Source organism: Salvelinus alpinus, chromosome 33, assembly GCF_045679555.1.
Source record: "Salvelinus alpinus chromosome 33, SLU_Salpinus.1, whole genome shotgun sequence".
In the NCBI taxonomy this organism is placed as follows: domain Eukaryota; kingdom Metazoa; phylum Chordata; class Actinopteri; order Salmoniformes; family Salmonidae; genus Salvelinus; species Salvelinus alpinus.
This window is the reverse complement of record NC_092118.1, coordinates 13,422,845-13,440,865: the sequence shown is the minus strand read 5'-3', so window position 1 is coordinate 13,440,865 and position 18,021 is coordinate 13,422,845. Positions and strand designations below refer to the sequence as shown.

The following is an 18,021-nucleotide window of genomic DNA, read 5'->3' as shown; positions in this document are numbered from 1 at the left end:
ATTCGGGTTTATCTCACCACTTAATGACAGTGTATATTCCCACGTTATACCCTGTAAACTATATGATATATGGTTTTACTAAATTGGCAGAGAGTAAAGAGCATGAACTTGGTAGTACTATATCGAAACATGCAGAGCAGGTTACATGTTCAATATTTTAAGATGCTTAAAATCTTAGCATTTTCGCTAAAAATGTATCAATATGGTAAAATGCTGCTCTCACCGTGAATGAGTACCAATTGGAAATGATGAATAAATTATTTGTGCGCAGCTCTTGGAGTTTTACGGTAAAAGGGTGGCTACTGAAACGTGGCTGGTTGAATTTGTGTCTATTTTGTTTGCAGCTCTGATCCGCTCCGTACAGCCCTATACAGTCATTGGTACAGCTCTGAGCAGCGCCAGCCGGACTGGACAGAACATACCGAAGCCAGTTCTCCGTGAAGAGCGAATCACCTCGGCGCGTTTGTCACAAATAAAACCACAAAGACAGAAGGTAGCATATTCTCCGTCGACACATGGAATTATTGTCAGGTGGCGTAGGTTGCATTTATTACCAATTCAGTTCGATAGTTGTGGCTTCTATCCATCCTGCCTGAAGGTCACAAGCGGAGCTGCTCAGCACCGACCGCCGCGCCCCTTCAGGACTTCGTCATCCAGGTAAATGTTTTGGAGCGTTAAATCGATTAACATGGTGTACATTGTGTGTATAACATGCTGTACATTATGTGTATATTGAGCAATTGTTTGAGGTGTTGCTTTTACCAAGTTGCATTGCTTGCAACATGGATGTTATTAGATGATTCTATAATGCTATTTTGTTTAAAAGCCTACTACAACTACAAAGTAAAGCCTATGTCAGCTTGTTTTAATTAATATGGAAGGAATATATTTTGGGAAAGTATGCTTGTTATTGTAAATGTATTTGTAGTATATATATATATTTTTTTTTTTACCATTATGCTTCTCCAATCGCCAATTGAACCCCAAATGCTTTAGCTTAGGCTACACGTAATAAGACTAACTGAAATATCCTCTTAGCCTATTCAAGATTATATTGCTATTTTTTACTATTGGCTATATACATTTATAGCATAAATAGTTGACGGGTATGGCTTTGGGCTGATAGTTTATCTTCTCTACATTGGATAAGACATATTGATTGAGAGTGGGCGATTGGCGGTAAGCAATGTACAAAAAAAAGCGCGTGCCCGCGTTGTGTGTGTGGATAAAGAGATATTTAACATTCATATTTTACAAACATATTATGGGTTGGTATTTATATAAAATAATGAGGGGTATTGCATCAATGGAATGAATTCATAATAGATCTAAATAATTCAGATTTAATTAATGTAGCCTACATGTGAAATTAACAAAATGCTGAGGCCTGTTATAACATTTTGGATTAATGGAAACACCAAGACTTAAAGTAAGCCTATGTAATTTGGTGACATTTAGCAAATTCCACTAAAGGTGTAATAACAACTCAATAATGTGGAGTTTCCTGGCACCTTGTAAATCCCAAGACAATTAGCCTAATTAAAGTGAAATAGTACCTTTTAGTTGTATTTTTCTCTTGCAGATAAACGGGCATGTTTCACCCGGCTAATGAAACCACGTCTCCTCTTATCTCGCTGGCCATAAACAAGTCCTCCAGAGCGGATAATTAATTAGCTTGATAAGTCTGTTCAACAGAATGCTAAATCTCTGGCAGGAGTGAGGTTCACAGTGGATGTTTTCTGCAGTAGTTATCTTTAGTAAACCGCTTTGAGATACAGATGACAGTACAAGTACTTGCTAACCTGTAGCCGGGAAATCAAATGATTCTCTTTCGATTATTCTATAGGCATAGTGGGCGTAAACATTGTATTGCGACTCCGTGTGGCGCGCGCAGGGGAGGAGGTATGTGGCCTAATGAACAATGACCATTTATTTTATAGGAAAATAGAAATCATGCAGTAGATTTCTGAGAGGACTTGTGGAGATGAGGGGCAACATGTCAGACATGGCCTCGTCAACTGGCCTTGCAGAGTTGCCTTGCGTCCTACGTGAAGTTCCACGGATCGTGCCTTGTCTCTGTGCACACACAGCTGTTTGTTGTGACACACGACACGCTGTCGGGATTTGTTTGCGTCATAGCTGAACTCCCGCTGGGAGAGTGATTATTGATGTGTTATGAATGATGCAGAGACATGATTATATTACAATGTTTGTATATCCTACTGTTGTGTGTGTGTGTGTGTGTGTGTGTGTGCGTGCATGGCTCAGCTGTCAGGTATAGAGACAGACTGTTTTTTCCAACGCTAACCCGGTGGGACACCAGCTGTATTGGAGCCACACTAAACAATAGTTACATTTCGAGAAGATCAACAATGAGGAGAGAAGTCAAGGCAATTCACCTGGAGCAGCGTTGCCGCAGAGACAAAGAGAACTTTCTAGCACTTTCTCTCCCGGCTGCTGCACACTGAATCATTCTATCAATTCCAGGCCTTGGCTGCCTGGCACAACTTGCATGCCAACCGGTGATGTCTTCAAGTGGGCATCAACACTTTGTTCTGCTCCAAAAAGTAAGAGGAGGGATGACAGGCAGGCCAGTGGATATCACACTACTTTAGCCAATAGCCTCACCCACATCACCACCATTATCTCCTCCCTGCCATACTGAACATTAGGAGTATGGCACGGCACTCATGAATCTTCTTAGGATACATCTATGGCTGTGGATCTGCCTCCATTCACTCTTTCACTCAGGGTTCTCAACGACAATGGAATGGACTGGTCCGTGTTCATTGATTTATGTAACAGCATCCCTTCACATGATACGGTCTCTCTGACTCACCTCCCTCTCCCTCTTTCTGTCTCTCTCTGCCAGTGCTACCGTCATGGACCGCTCATTGCTGTTTAGCAGAGCTGGGTGTGTGTATATTAGAGTATGGCAGGTCCAGGGTCAGTGGTTCAGAGGGGTATTTTACAGTGATGTCTATGGTATTTTACAGTGAAATTTCATCACTTTGTTTCCAACTGTCTGCTGTTATTACAGACAGCCAAACGTGCAATTAAACTCAGACAGTGTGGGCTCTGGGTATAGCCAGATAGCTCCCTCTGAACACACACACACACACACACACACACACACACACACACACACACACACACACACACACACACACACACACACACACACACACACACACACACACACACACACACACACACACACACACACACACACACACACACACTGGATTGGGTTCTGGGAGATTACAGGAGTAATGGGGAGGCACATCTGTCCTGTCCTCCCACTCCAACGGTCCATGTTTCCCACCCCCCCTGGTCTTTTGGCAGAGGTGGTCATGTTGTGGGTCTGTGTTGGTGTGTATGCTGGCAGAGATGGCGTACACCGTACGTGTTCCCCTGAGGGTGAGGGCTGACTGTGCTGTGCTATGCTGCAGTGGGTTTAGTAGCGTTCTGTATGATCGATATGCTCCTGTCTTACTGTGAAATGAGTCAGAAAGGGCAATGTGGAGCCGGACGGCTGCTGTTGCTATGGCGGGAAGAAGAGTACACAGTTGCTATCAAGGGAAACAATGACTTTTGTGTCAATGTCACCACGGCCTGTACTGTTTTCTGGAGCTTTGGGCTGATTTTTTCCACATATATTATCTGTGTAATATGTTTGTGTGGACATGCGTGTGGGTATGAAAGAGAAAGAAAAATATAGTATTTTTCTGTTCCTCTTTGTGTTGTTTTGAGAAGCTCTTTGTGTGGAGACGTGGTGTGTGTTTGAGAGAGAAAGCGTGTGTGTGGGAGAGGGAATATACTGTAAAGGACCACATAAATCATTCAGAACATTATGTGCTGTGCGATGAGGGCGGTGCAGGAGCTAAGCTATGTGCTTTACTGTAAGTTAGAGTGCATGGCATACTATACTGTACACATACTATACAGTATGTGTGGCAGTAACCAGCACCTGGAGACAGAGGGAGATGGATGGAGGTTGAGAACGATGGGGATATATAGAGTAGGATGATAGATGGATGGAGGTTGAGAACGATGGGGATATATAGAGTAGGATGATAGATGGATGGAGGTTGAGAACGGTGGGGTTACATAGAGTAGGATGATAGATGGATGGAGGTTGAGAACGATGGGGATACATAGAGTAGGATGATAGATGGATGGAGGTTGAGAACGATGGGGTTACATAGAGTAGGATGATAGATGGATGGAGGTTGAGAACGATGGGGTTACATAGAGTAGGATGATAGATGGATGGAGGTTGAGAACGATGGGGTTACATAGAGTAGGATGATAGATGGATGGAGGTTGAGAACAATGGGGTTACATAGAGTAGGATGATAGATGGATGGAGGTTGAGAATGATGGGGATACATAGAGTAGGATGATAGATGGATGGAGGTTGAGAACGATGGGGATACATAGAGTAGGATGATAGATGGATGGAGGTTGAGAACGATGGGGATACATAGAGTAGGATGATAGATGGATGGAGATTGAGAACGATGGGGATACATAGAGTAGGATGATAGATGGATGGAGGTTGAGAACGATGGGGTTACATAGAGTAGGATGATAGATGGATGGAGGTTGAGAACGATGGGGATACATAGAGTAGGATGATAGATGGATGGAGATTGAGAACGATGGGGATACATAGAGTAGGATGATAGATGGATGGAGGTTGAGAACGATGGGGATACATAGAGTAGGATGATAGATGGATGGAGGTAGAGAACAATGGGGATACATAGAGTAGGATGATAGATGGATGGAGGTTTAGAACGATGGGGATACATAGAATAGGATGATAGATGGAGGTTGAGAACGATGGGGTTACATAGAGTAGGATGATAGATGGATGAGGTTGAGAACGATGGGGTTACATAGAGTAGGATGATAGATGGATGGAGGTAGAGAACAATGGGGATACACAGAGTAGGATGATAGATGGATGGAGGTTGAGAACGATGGGGATACATAGAGTAGGATGATAGATGGATGGAGGTTGAGAACGATGGGGATACATAGAGTAGGATGATAGATGCATGGAGGTTGAGAACGATGGGGATCCATAGAGTAGGATGATAGATGGATGGAGGTTGAGAACGATGGGGATACATAGAGTAGGATGATAGATGGATGGAGGTTGAGAATGATGGGGATACATAGAGTAGGATGATAGATGGATGGAGGTTGAGAACGATGGGGATCCATAGAGTAGGATGATAGATGGATGGAGGTTGAGAACGATGGGGATACATAGAGTAGGATGATAGATGGATGGAGGTTGGGAACGATGGGGATCCATAGAGTAGGATGATAGATGGATGGAGGTTGAGAACGATGGGGATCCATAGAGTAGGATGATAGATGGATGGAGGTTGAGAACGATGGGGATACATAGAGTAGGATGATAGATGGATGGAGGTTGGGAACGATGGGGATCCATAGAGTAGGATGATAGATGGATGGAGGTTGAGAACGATGGGGATATATAGAGTAGGATGATAGATGGATGGAGGTTGAGAACGATGGGGATATATAGAGTAGGATGATAGATGGATGCGGAGGAACGTTTCTGCCATAAAGTTCCCCCTTCCACACGCTCCTGATGTGGAAGTCATCTGTTTGAATACAACGCCCCTTCAACAACAATATGAGCTACCATACCAACCCTTTCACATGCATGCACAGATATGATCAACATTAAAACAGACTGCCAGCCACTTGAGTGGTGCAAGTGATTTAGCCTATAGATTGAACAGACGGACGGACATACAGACATATACTTTAGACGGACAGTGGTTGTGCAGTATGGTTCCAGTGTAGGCTAGCGGACTTGCTGTTCACTGTGGCTGCTGCTGCTGCATCTGGGGACTGGAGCTGGGAGAGAGCAGGGCATTGTGGGAGTAGTCTGGTTCTGGTTGGTTGGCTCTGGCTCAGTCTCCAGCAGGCAGCCAGGGCCCAGCCCCGCTCTGACAGCAGAGAGAGAGAGAGAGAGAGAGAGGGGGAAGGAGAAAGAGAGGGCCTGTAATTTGCACCAGGGTCTGGCTGTCGCATTCCACATCTGTAAATTACAGAGTGTAGTGGCCTGCCTGCCTACCTGCCTGCCTGTCTGTCTGCTGAGCCGATAGAGCGTCCAGCTCTCTGCCACAATACCTTGTCTCCCCTTCCCTCCACTGGCTGAGCCTATCCACACCCCCTCTCTCTCTCTCTATGCCTCTCTCTCTCTCTCTGTTCAATTTAAGGGACTTTATTGGCATAGGAAATGTCTCTCTCTCTCTCTCTCTCTCTGCGTGTGTGTGTGTGTGTTCCTCTTGCTATATCCATTTGTGACTCCCTCTCTGTGTGCATGACATTTCTCTCAATGCTTCCAGCATTTCCCTCCTCTCATTCTCTTTCTCGACCCTCTCTTCCTGTCTCCATCTCTGCCCCCCCCCCCCCTCCTTCACCAGCTCTCTCTCGTGTCTGCCACTGTGTGGTCAGGCCTACTGGCAGGCAGAGCTGCGTTGCCTCTTGTTTTTTCCACATCACTTCCACAGCGTTTTTCATGCTGTGATTTGGAGCGAAAGGCTCCCCTCCTCCACTCGCCTCCCCTGAGTCTGGGCTTCATTGATTTGTTTTGATTTCAGCAACTTCACTTCTCCACGGTGGCGGGTGCGGAGTCGGCCCGCACCGAGACACACCGCAAGACCAGGGACGGCGCGACCATGCAGCAGCATAGCTGTTTCCTGCGTGTAGTATGACTAGCTTTCCCATGTCAGCTAACGAATGCACAGTACATCTGCAGGCTAACTCTGACGCATTTTTAAGGGAAAGGGATTGTGCTACTGTAAAATGAAAAACATTTAGCATATGAATGGATAACATCATCACGGCTCAATTAAGTGTGAATGCGCATTAAAGGCAAGCAGAGGAAGTACATTTGTGTAGTTTAAATGGGTGTGTTTTCTTTAGGCTGGGGAAAGGAACATTTGTGAGTGTGTGGATTGGTGAATCTGTGAGTAAGAGTGAGAGCCTAGTCCCTTGTGTGTGTGTGCATGTCCTGTGTGCTCCCCCGGTGTGCCGCGTCCCCGGAGTGTGTCCCCATGTGTCCTCTGTGCGTGCCCGTGTCTGAGGCTGAGGCGGTGCTAATGGGATAGCTGTCTGGCCTGATGGATGAGGCCTGGCCAGGCTGAGATGGTGACCCTGTCGGGGAGCTGTGGTGGTTGTCTGTGGAGCCAGCCCGCCTGATGGAGCACTTGCTCTGATTGGGTGCTACCGAAAGTGAGCTCACAGGGACCACTCCGCACTCTCACCTCACTCATTCTCTCTGTCTTTCAGCTCTCTCTCTCTCTTTCTCTCCATCTCTCTCTCTCTCTTCCTGACTCTCTCTCTTCCTGACTCTCTCTCTTCCTGACTCTCACTCTCTCTCTTCCTGACACTCTCTCTCTCTTCCTGACACTCTCTCTCTCTTCCTGACACACTCTCTCTCTCTCTCTTCCTGACACTCTCTCTCTCTCTCTCTCTTCCTGACACTCTCTCTCTCTCTTCCTGACACTCTCTCTCTCTCTCTCTCTCTCTCTTCCTGACTCTTTCTCAATTCAATTCAATTCAATTCAATTGACTTTATTGACATGGCAAGTTATTATTACTTACATTGTCAAAGTATACATATCGAAAAATGTAAATAAAATATATATGTATATATATACACAAAATATATATATATTTATATATAAATAAATGGTGGGACTCTTTCTCTCTCTCTCTTCCTGACTCTCTCTCTCTCTTCCTGACTCTCTCTCTCTTTTCCTGACTCTCTCTCTCTCTCTCTTTTCCTGACTCTCTCTCTCTCTCTCTTTTCCTGACTCTCTCTCTCTCTCTCTTTTCCTGACTCTCTCTCTCTCTCTCTCTTCCTGACTCTCTCTCTCTCTCTTTTCCTGACTCTCTCTCTCTCTCTTTTCCTGACTCTCTCTCTCTCTCTTTTCCTGACTCTCTCTCTCTCTTTTCCTGACTCTCTCTCTCTCTTTTCCTGACTCTCTCTCTCTCTCTTTTCCCGACTCTCTCTCTCTCTCTCTCTCTCTTCCTGACTCTCTCTCTCTCTCTTTTCCTGACTCTCTCTCTCTCTCTCTTCCTGACTCTCTCTCTCTCTCTTCCTGACTCTCTCTCTCTCTCTTCCCGACTCTCTCTCTCTCTCTCTCTCTCTCTCTCTCTCTCTCTCTCTCTCTCTCTCTCTCTCTCTCTCTCTCTCTTCCTGACTCTCTCTCTCTCTCTCTTCCTGACTCTCTCTCTCTCTCTCGTTCTGACTCTCTCTCTCTCTTTTCCCGACTCTCTCTCTCTTCCTGACTCTCTCTCTCTCTCTCTTTTCCTGACTCTCTCTCTCTCTCTTTTCCTGACTCTCTCTCTCTTTCTCTCTCTCTCTCTCTTTTCCTGACTCTCTCTCTCTCTCTCTCTCTCTCTTTTCCTGACTCTCTCTCTCTCTCTCTTTTCCTGACTCTCTCTCTCTCTCTCTTTTCCTGACTCTCTCTCTCTCTCTCTCTTTTTCTGACTCTCTCTCTTTTCCTGACTCTCTCTCTTTTCCTGACTCTCTCTCTTTTCCTGACTCTCTCTCTTTTCCTGACTCTCTCTCTGTCTCGCTCTCTTCCTGACTCTCTCTATCTCTCTCTCTTCCTGACTCTCTCTGTCTCTCATCCTGACACTCTCTCCATTTGACCCTGACCTGTACTACTAGTATCTTCATTGATGGATGGCAGAATAGTGCCCAGTTTCCAGCGACTACCACTGTCCCACAGTTCAACAGTCTCTCTGACAGTGGATGTGATGAAAAGTGTTTTCCAGCAGAACGTTGCTGGAGATTCAGTGATGTTATGTGATTACCTCCAGTGCTTTAAAAAAAATACAAAAATGTAATGTTGTATTGTCACATACACCGGAAAGGTGCAGTGAAATGTGTTGTTTTACAGGGTAAACCATAGTAGTACCGCGCCCCTGGAGCAAATTAGTGTTAAGTGCCTTGCTCAAGGGCACATCGGCAGATGTGTCACTTTGTCAGCTCAGGTGTTTGAACCAGTGACCTTTCGGTTACTGGCTCAACGCTCTAACCGCCAGGCTACCTGCACTGTGTGACGGTCACAGGAGGTACACCTGCTCTGTAAGGATGTCATCATCAGGAGTAATATCAACTATATGGACATAGAGGATGTCATCATCAGGAGTAATGTCAACTATATGGACATAGAAGATGTAATCATCAGGGGTAATGTCAACTATATGGACATAGAAGATGTCATCATCAGGAGTAATATCAACTATATGGACATAGAGGATGTCATCATCAGGAGTAATGTCAACTATATGGACATAGAAGATGTCATCATCAGGGGTAATGTCAACTATATGGACATAGAAGATGTCATCATCAGGAGTAATGTCAACTATATGGACATAGAGGATGTCATCATCAGGAGTAATGTCAACTATATGTACATATCAGCTCCTTTTTTACAGGCACTGAAGGGGAGGTTTACTATGATACTGGAATGATCTGTTCCACTTCTATCGGTCCATGCCTTTATCTGGATGGACGGATCCCACACTGCTGATCCAGGATCTGTGTCCTAGCTCAAGCCTTTGGGAAACTAGAGGACAAATACTGTTCCTGAATCAGAGCTTAGGTACTCTCAGCACATATCAGGCCAGAGGGACAGTAGTTGTACTCTGAGCCTGGTTCATTCTTACGTCCTGTGTTCCCTCCCTCAACGACTGAAGAGTGGATCTCCTGAGTGCTCTGAAGCATTTACAGAGGATCAGGCTCAACTTGAATCATTTATCCTGTTGACACAGAGATGCAGCCGTGTGTGTGGGGGGGGGGGGATATGTGTGTGTGTGTGAGTGGGGGGGGGGGGGATATGTGTGTGTGTGTGTGGGGGGGGGGGGGATATGTATGTGTGTGTGTGGGGGGGATATGTATGTGTGTGTGGGGGGGATATGTATGTGTGTGTGGGGGGGGTGAGGGGGTATGTGTGTGGGGGGGTATGTGTGTGTGTGTGGGGAGGGGGTGTGTGTGGGGGGGGGTATGTGTGGGGATGGGGATATGTGTGTGTGGGGAGGGGGGTATGTGTGTGTGGGGAGGGGGGATGTGTGTGTGTGTGGGTGGGGAGGTGTATGTGTGTGTGTGGGGGGGATGTGTGTGTGGGGGGGATATGTGTGTGTGTGTGTGGGGGGGATGTGTGTGTGGAGGGGGATATGTGTGTGGGGGGATGTGTTAGGGGGGGGATATGTGTGTGTGTGGGGGGGGGGGATATGTATGTGTGTGTGTGGGGGGGATATGTATGTGTGTGTGGGGGGGATATGTATGTGTGTGTGGGGGGGGTGAGGGGGTATGTGTGTGGGGGGGTATGTGTGTGTGTGTGGGGAGGGGGTGTGTGTGGGGGGGGGTATGTGTGGGGATGGGGATATGTGTGTGTGGGGAGGGGGGTATGTGTGTGTGGGGAGGGGGGATGTGTGTGTGTGTGGGTGGGGAGGTGTATGTGTGTGTGTGGGGGGGATGTGTGTGTGGGGGGGATATGTGTGTGTGTGTGTGGGGGGGATGTGTGTGTGGAGGGGGATATGTGTGTGGGGGGATGTGTTAGGGGGGGGGGTGTGTGGGGGGGTATGTGTGTGTGGGGAGGGGGGTATGTGTGTGTGGGAGGGATATGTGGGGGGGGGGTATGTGTGTGGGGGGGGGTATGTGTGGGTGTGTGTGTGGGGGGGTATGTGTGTGTGTGTGGGTGTGTGTGTGTGTGGGGGGGTGTATGTGTGTTGGGAGGGGTGTGGGGGGGGGTATGTGTGGGTGTGTGTGGGGGGGGGGGGGTATGTGTGGGGGGGGGGGTATGTGTGGGGGGGGGGTATGTGTGGGTGTGTGTGTGTGGGGGGGTATGGGTGTGTGGGGGGGATGTGTGTGTGTCTTTGTGCTATGAATGCACTCCACACACTTTAACTCCACAATGTTGTAGCTTTTCTTTCTTACAACTTTGTCTCTCATCTTTTCACCTCATGTATTCCCAGATTCCTTTCTGCGTGGTTCACGGCCCCCTGCCTGTCTGTCTGACTGTCATGTTTTGCAAGCGCCTCTCTAAATGTCTTTAACTATAGCCTTTTTCTGAGAGGAGGCAAGTTCAGCCCATCGTTTCAGGTAATTGTGTTTACGAGATTTTTGTTTTCTGTATCATTTTGGCTCTTCAAAGTACATTTTTTCCTTCCCCGCTCTCTGTCTCTGGCCTGTGTGTGTGTTTATTTAACCTTGATTTTAACAGGGATTTATGCTGTGTGTGTGTGTGTGTGTGCGTATGTGTCTGTCTGTGTCTGCCTCAAATTGTACCTTCCATCACAAACACGAGGGCGGCGCCATGCTCATAGTGCCCCCACCTTGTCATCTGTTAGACAATGTGACAGCAGATCTACAGTCTGGTGAGTTATCTGCAGTTCACATGAAGTTCACACTGAATTCACATTGTGTTCACATTAAACTTACATGTCAGCAGAATGGGGAAGCTGTGTGTTGCCCCGGGATGAGTAGAGGTTTTGATATGCCATTCTGTGCATTGAAATATTTAGATGCGTTTACAACAGATTTTTTCCTTCCCAAGAGGACAAGTGCCCTTTCTCTTAAATTCTCCATTGGACTTAGCATTTATTGTTGCCAAGTGGAGTCTTGGTTTTGTAGAGGTCAAGGGAGGTGATGTACCCTCATTTACACCATATGTGAGTTGGTTTCCTCATCATCTGTTGTGGAAACCTGATTTTCCAGACCTGCCACTCCGCTCTGCACTGCCGCTTTGCTGAGAGAAACACAACTTGTGTTCTACTGCCTGTGGAAAATATGTACTCTCTCTCTCTCTCAAATTCAAATTCAAGCTGCTTTATTGGCATGAAAAACATTGTGTCAATATTGCCAAAGCAACAATGTAAATCTCTCTCTCTCTCTCTCTCTCTCTCTCTCTCTCTCTCTCTCTCTCTCTCTCTCTCTCTCTCTCTCTCTCTCTCTCTCTCTCTCTCTCTCTCTCTCTCTCTCTCTCTCTCTCTCTCTCTCTCTCTCCACTTAGAAGCAGTCAGTGACATCACACCTCTCCTGACATCTCTCAAGGTCTCCATTTGTAGACATTCCTGTGTTGTTACACATGTCAGACTGCCAGCAAGATCGGAGAGTGTGTACTGTATGTCTGTGAGAGAGTAGATTTCTGGCAGTGATTGAGTGTATGTGTCTCATCAGCAGAAATACATTGAATATTGACTTTCAGGCAGTGAAGCTGAGCGGTTTGTAAACACATTGTATTGTAACAAGGGCGTGCTGTGTGTGTATCCATTTAGAGACAATGGATAACATGCCTCCATTGACCATCTAGAGAGCCATCCCCCTATAGAGCACCACAGATTAGCCTCTGTAGCAGTGTCATCACTCTGTAAACCCTGTCCTGTGATCTCTCACACACTGACCCGACTCCCTGCCTCTAAACGACTCTCTAAAAGAGAGGAAAAAAGAGAGAAGAAGTCAGGGCTGGTTCAGTGGCTCCATATTGACTTCCTGGTCTCCACGGTCTCACGGCAGGTAGCTTAGTGGCTAGAGCGTTGGACTCTTAACCGAAAGGTTGCAAGATTGAATCCCCGAGCTGACAAGGTAAAAATCTGTCGTTCTGCCCCTGAACAAGGCAGTTAACCCACTGTTCCTAGGCCGTCATTGAAAATAAGAATTTGTTCTTAACTGACTTTGCCTAGTTAAATTTAGGTCAAATTTTTTACAAATCTAATAAACATGAGCCAGACAGGTCTGACGGCCCACAACGCCTGCACAGCAGTCACCTCCCTCTCTCATCCGTACGCTTAACACAGTCTTTGTCTGCCAACAATGCTGGGATTTGGGGCTGGTCACCCGCTGGTGAGGTATGGCAATGTCTTTCTTCTCTGCCCGTCTCTGGCTCTACCTCTGTCTCTTTCACCTCGCTAATGCTAATGTTTCATTCTCTGTTTGACTGGAAAATAGTCAGTGGAACTTCCAGAGGTCCAAACCTCTAAGGATCACCCATGATCCAGTCAGCTCTTTTCTTTGACAACTTCCAATATTTTCCACTGTGCGACATTTTTGTAATAATGTATTTTTAGTTCTTGCGTCAGAGATGCTCACAGCTCATTAGCAGTGCTGAAGAGTCTTGCACCATGCGGTCAGCAGCACACCTTAGGGAATAGAGATGGACTGACAGGTAACGTTCTTGATGTTGGTTACTAGAACATTGACTTCTACCGTCCTGCTGTGTGTGTGTGTGTGTGTGTGTGTGTGTGTATGAGTGCTGATGTGCCGTGCAATTTTATTTTTTATTTAACTAGGCAAGTCAGTTAAGAACAAATTCTTATTTACAACGACGGCCCAGGAATAGTAGGTTAACGGCCTTGTTCAGGGGCAGAACGACAGATTTTTACCTTGTCAGCTCAGGGATTCGATCTAGAAACCTGTCGGTTACTGGCCCAACGCTCTAACCACTAGGCTACCCGCCGCCCCAATGTGAATGTGTTGAGGCGTGTATTCTCTGATTAGCATCTACTGTTCGGATGCTAATCTGGCCTCATTACATTTCCTCTGCTGCTCTTTGGCTCTCGGGCTCTCGTTCTGTCTCCAAGGAAGTGTGTGTGCATGTCTATCTGTGCGTATCTATCTGTACACGGATGTGCGTGGCTGACTGTGTGTGGCTGAGTGTTTTCCTGTCGAGGTACTGGTTGCGTGATTGGCCTTGTGATGGTTAGATATCAGTGTCATACCAGCCCGTGGAGATTGAGATGTTGAGAAAACACAAACTATACTGTATCTCTAACGTCTAGACATTACATCTGAAGGTATGCCCTCAGTACCCTGCCATTCACCATTACTCACCAGTCTGGCTGGCCTTGTCTAGCTGAGGGATGTTGCCCCAGACAGCCCTGAACCCCCAGACATGAACAGCTCTCACTCACTCACTCACTCACTCACTCACTCACTCACTCACTCACTCACTCACTCACTCACTCACTCACTCACTCACTCACTCACTCACTCACTCACTCACTCACTCACTCACTCACTCACTCACTCACTCACTCACTCATTCACTCACTCACTCAATGTGTTGACATTTTAGTTAACTTCTTTGGGATAGGGAGCGGTATTTTGACGTCCGGATGAAAAGCGTGCCCAAAGTAAACTGCCTGCTACTCAGGCCCAGAAGCGGAAAAAAAATGTCATCCTGCCACTGATTTCAATGGCTGGCACTTTTATAATAGGGCGAAATCGTGCCCGGTTGCAGTTCCTAGGGCTTCCACATGATGTCAACAGTCTTTAGAAAGAGTTTCAGGCTGGTTTTTGGAAAAATGAGCCAGAAATTGTAGTTTTTCTAGGTGGCTACCATTTTGTCTGTAGTGTTTCCAAGCTCTTGAATGAGGGCGCGTTCTTTGGTATTTTTCTCCGGTAAAGACAATAATGATTCTCAGTCTTAAATTGTATAGTTTATTTGCGTATTAGGGTACCTAAGGTTTGATTATAAACGTTGATTGACATGTTTGGATAAGTTTATTGGTAACGTTTGGGATTCATTTTGTATGCATTTTGAAGGAAGGAAACTGAGTGGATCAATGACTGAAGCAAGCCAGCTAAACTGAGTTTTTATAGATATAAATAAGGAGTTTATCGAACAAATGGACCACTTGTAATGTAACTGGGACCTTTTGGAGTGCCAACAGAAGAAGATCTTCAAAGGTAAGGCATATATTATATCGCTATTTCTGACTTTCGTGTCGCAACTCCCTGGTTGAAAATAATTTGTTATGCATTTGTGTGCTGTGCGCTGTCCTCAGATAATCGCATGGTTTGCTTTCGCCGTAAAGCCTTTTTGAAATCTGACACGGCGGCTGGATTAACAACAAGTTAAGCTTTATTTTGATGTATTGCACTTGTGATTTCATGAAAGTAATATTTATAGTAATTTAATTTGAGTTTGGCGCTCTGCAATTTCACCGGAAGTTGCAGTCGCTAGCGTGCCACTGATCTGCAAGAGGTTTTAATATAGATATGTAGCTACAACATAATAGAATGTGTGTAACACAAAAAGTATGCATGCTGATGATGTCAGGTCCAGGATATTGTGTGTCCTACCATGATCTCTCTGTGGCTCCGCTCGTCCTCTGTGTTTATTCTTAGTCCAGTACAAGATGATACAGTTAAGAGGCATTCCACACACACACACACACACACACACACACACACACACACACACACACACACACACACACACACACACACACACACACACACACACAGACAGACAGACAGACAGACAGACAGACAGACAGACAGACAGACAGACAGACAGACAGACAGACAGACAGACAGACAGACAGACAGACAGACAGACAGACAGACAGACAGACAGACAGACAGACAGACAGACAGACAGACAGACAGACAGACAGACACAGACAGACAGATAGTGTAAACCCTTCCTCCCTCTTTCTCTCTCTCCCACAGTCTCTTGCTGGCAGCTGTTTGTCTTTGATGTTTATTCACAGGAGTGTTGTTAAGGAGATCCTGGGAGTTGGGGCCTGCCTACCACTTTGTTAGAATTCCTCACTTCACCAAGGCAATTACACAAAAACTCAGCAACCTAATGATTTAAAGTCCCCAGAAAGCATTGCAGGCAGACTGCTAGGTTATGGCGTATTAAGTTTAAAATCTAATAACTGTCTCTTAGATGACAGCAAATGCTCCTTTTCCCCTCAATTTGCCCGAAGGGCTTCGATTAATAAAATATGTATTTTGTTTTTCTTCAGTGATACCACATACTGAAGATGAGACGTTTTGTTTGTTAGAGACAGGAGAGCGATTAGAGTGTTTTTGTGGAGACGGTCATGCCAACAGCCTTGTGATGGGCTGTGTGGGGGTATGTGGACGGTGTGGGTGAAGAGGAAGGGGGAGAAGGACCTGGCCTGGCTCCAATTTGGACTAGGGCTTGACCAAAAGGCTCTGGATTGTGTTAGAAATTAGACACTGCTTCAGAGATTAAGCCCTGTGTGCAGACGTCCGAATTCAGACACACACACGCACAAGCACACACACACCCACACCCTCAAGGCGCCAGTCTCCCTGTAAGGTCTATGAGCTGTTCTGTTTTTTGTCCCTGGTTTGGCAGATGGTATTCATTGAGTTGAATGGGGAGAGAAAGAGGCTGATATTTTGACAGTGACTGAGGCACTGACTCTGAGGTGCAGTGTTTCCTAGACTTCTGCATAGTTACCCCACTATGTTAATAGCGTGGTACGCGTGTGTGTATGCATGCATGCGTGTGTTGCAGGCAGTGTGTGTGTTTGTGTGTGTGTGTGTGTGTGTGTCGCAGGCAGTGTGTGTGTGTCGCAGGCAGTGTGTGTGTCGTAGGCAGTGTGTGTGTGTCGCAGGCAGTGTGTGTGTGTGTGTGTGTGTGTGTCGCAGGCAGTGTGTGTGTCGCAGGCAGTGTGTGTGTGTCGCAGGCAGTGTGTGTGTGTGTGTGTGTGCCACAGGCAGTGTGTGTGTGTCGCAGACAGTGTGTGGGAGTGTTGAGGGACACAGGAGGTTGGTGGCACCTTAATTGGGGAGGACGGGCTCGTGGTAATGGCTGGAGCGGAATCAGTGGAATGGTATCAAATATATCAAACTCCTAGTTTCCAGGTGTTTGATGCCATTCCATTTGCTCTGTTCCGGGTATTATGATGAGCCTCCTGTGTTGAGGGGAGAGTACCACCTAGGGCAGCACAGCAAGGGTGAAAAGATAATGTAGCATCAAAGCTCTTGTTAGCTCTACCTCCCTCTGTGACCCCTCTCTCTCCCTTTCTCTCTCTCTCTTTTCGCCATCCCTTTCTCTTCCAGTTATTGCTATCCTATTTCTAACTGCATTGCCCCCCCCCTCCCCCCCACCACCACCACCTTCTCTCGGCTAGGTCAAGCCAAACTGTTCATTTTGCAGTAGCAGCAGAATCCACATATCTCAAGGGGTCAGCAGTAGATTTGAGCAGCTTTAATAAACATCTCTGTATTTATTAAGGCTGGCTTGTTGTCTCAATGGGTGCTTTGTGAGCTCTCATATCCCAGTACAGTGGAACTCACATTCTCTAAGTTCTGTCGCGTTACATTACTTAAATAGAAATGCAATCAGACAGTCAAATGAAAAGACAAGACAGATCCCAGGATTAAAGTGTTCACCAGATTAGTATTTGCTCAGTTTATATGAGCTACTGTATAACTCGTCAGAACAGGAACTCTTTAGACAGAATGAGTGTGTGTGTGTGTGTGTGTGTGTGTGTGTGTGTGTGTGTGTGTGTGTGTGTGTGTGTGTGTGTGTGTGTGTGTGTGTGTGTGTGTGTGTGTGTGTGTGTGTGTGTGTGTGTGTGTGTGTGTGTGTGTGTGTGCGTTTAGGGCTCTGATTGCTAAAGTGACTTGTGTTTTCTTCTAGGAACTAGTACAGCTTGCTGAGGGCAAAAAATACTTTGGAAGAACCCGATTCACGTTAAAATCCTCTCTTAGACAATTCAGAAGTGTGGGGGTTGGGAGCGAAACGGATCCCGTCTTGACAAATGAAGAGCACAGTTATATTTCACTGATTGTACTTTTATGCTAGGGGGCATTTTATTGGGTTGACATTTAAACTCCCTTCTCTTGTACACTCTTAGACAAAAAGGTGCTATCTAGAACCTAAAAGGGTTATTCGGCTGTTCCCATAAGAGAACCGTTTGAAGAATCCTTTTTTTGGTTCCATGTAGACCCCTTTACACAGACGGTTCTACCTGGAACCAAAAGGGGTTGTACCTGTAACCAAAAACGGTTCTCCTATGGGGACAGCCGAAGAATCCTTTTGGAACCGTTTTTTCTAAGAGTGTATCATCTGTGGATTGCTTGTGACAGAAAACATTGTAAAATATAAATGTGATTGTGTGCTGAAAAATTATGTTATGACGGGTTTCAAGTCTCAAAAAACGAAGAAATACAAAACA

The 18,021-nt window shown here is 46.1% G+C and overlaps 1 protein-coding gene across 1 annotated transcript in view; it reads left to right on the top strand.

Annotated features, from left to right (window-relative positions):
• Window positions 1-328: 328 nt before the first annotated feature.
• LOC139562912 (docking protein 4-like) overlaps window positions 329-18,021 on the top strand; it is a 62,173-nt gene continuing 44,480 nt past the window's right edge. Inside the window, exon 1 of the mRNA XM_071381070.1 lies at window positions 329-657. The gene's annotated coding sequence lies outside the window, so the exon portion shown is untranslated. The remainder of the gene's footprint in view (window positions 658-18,021) is intronic.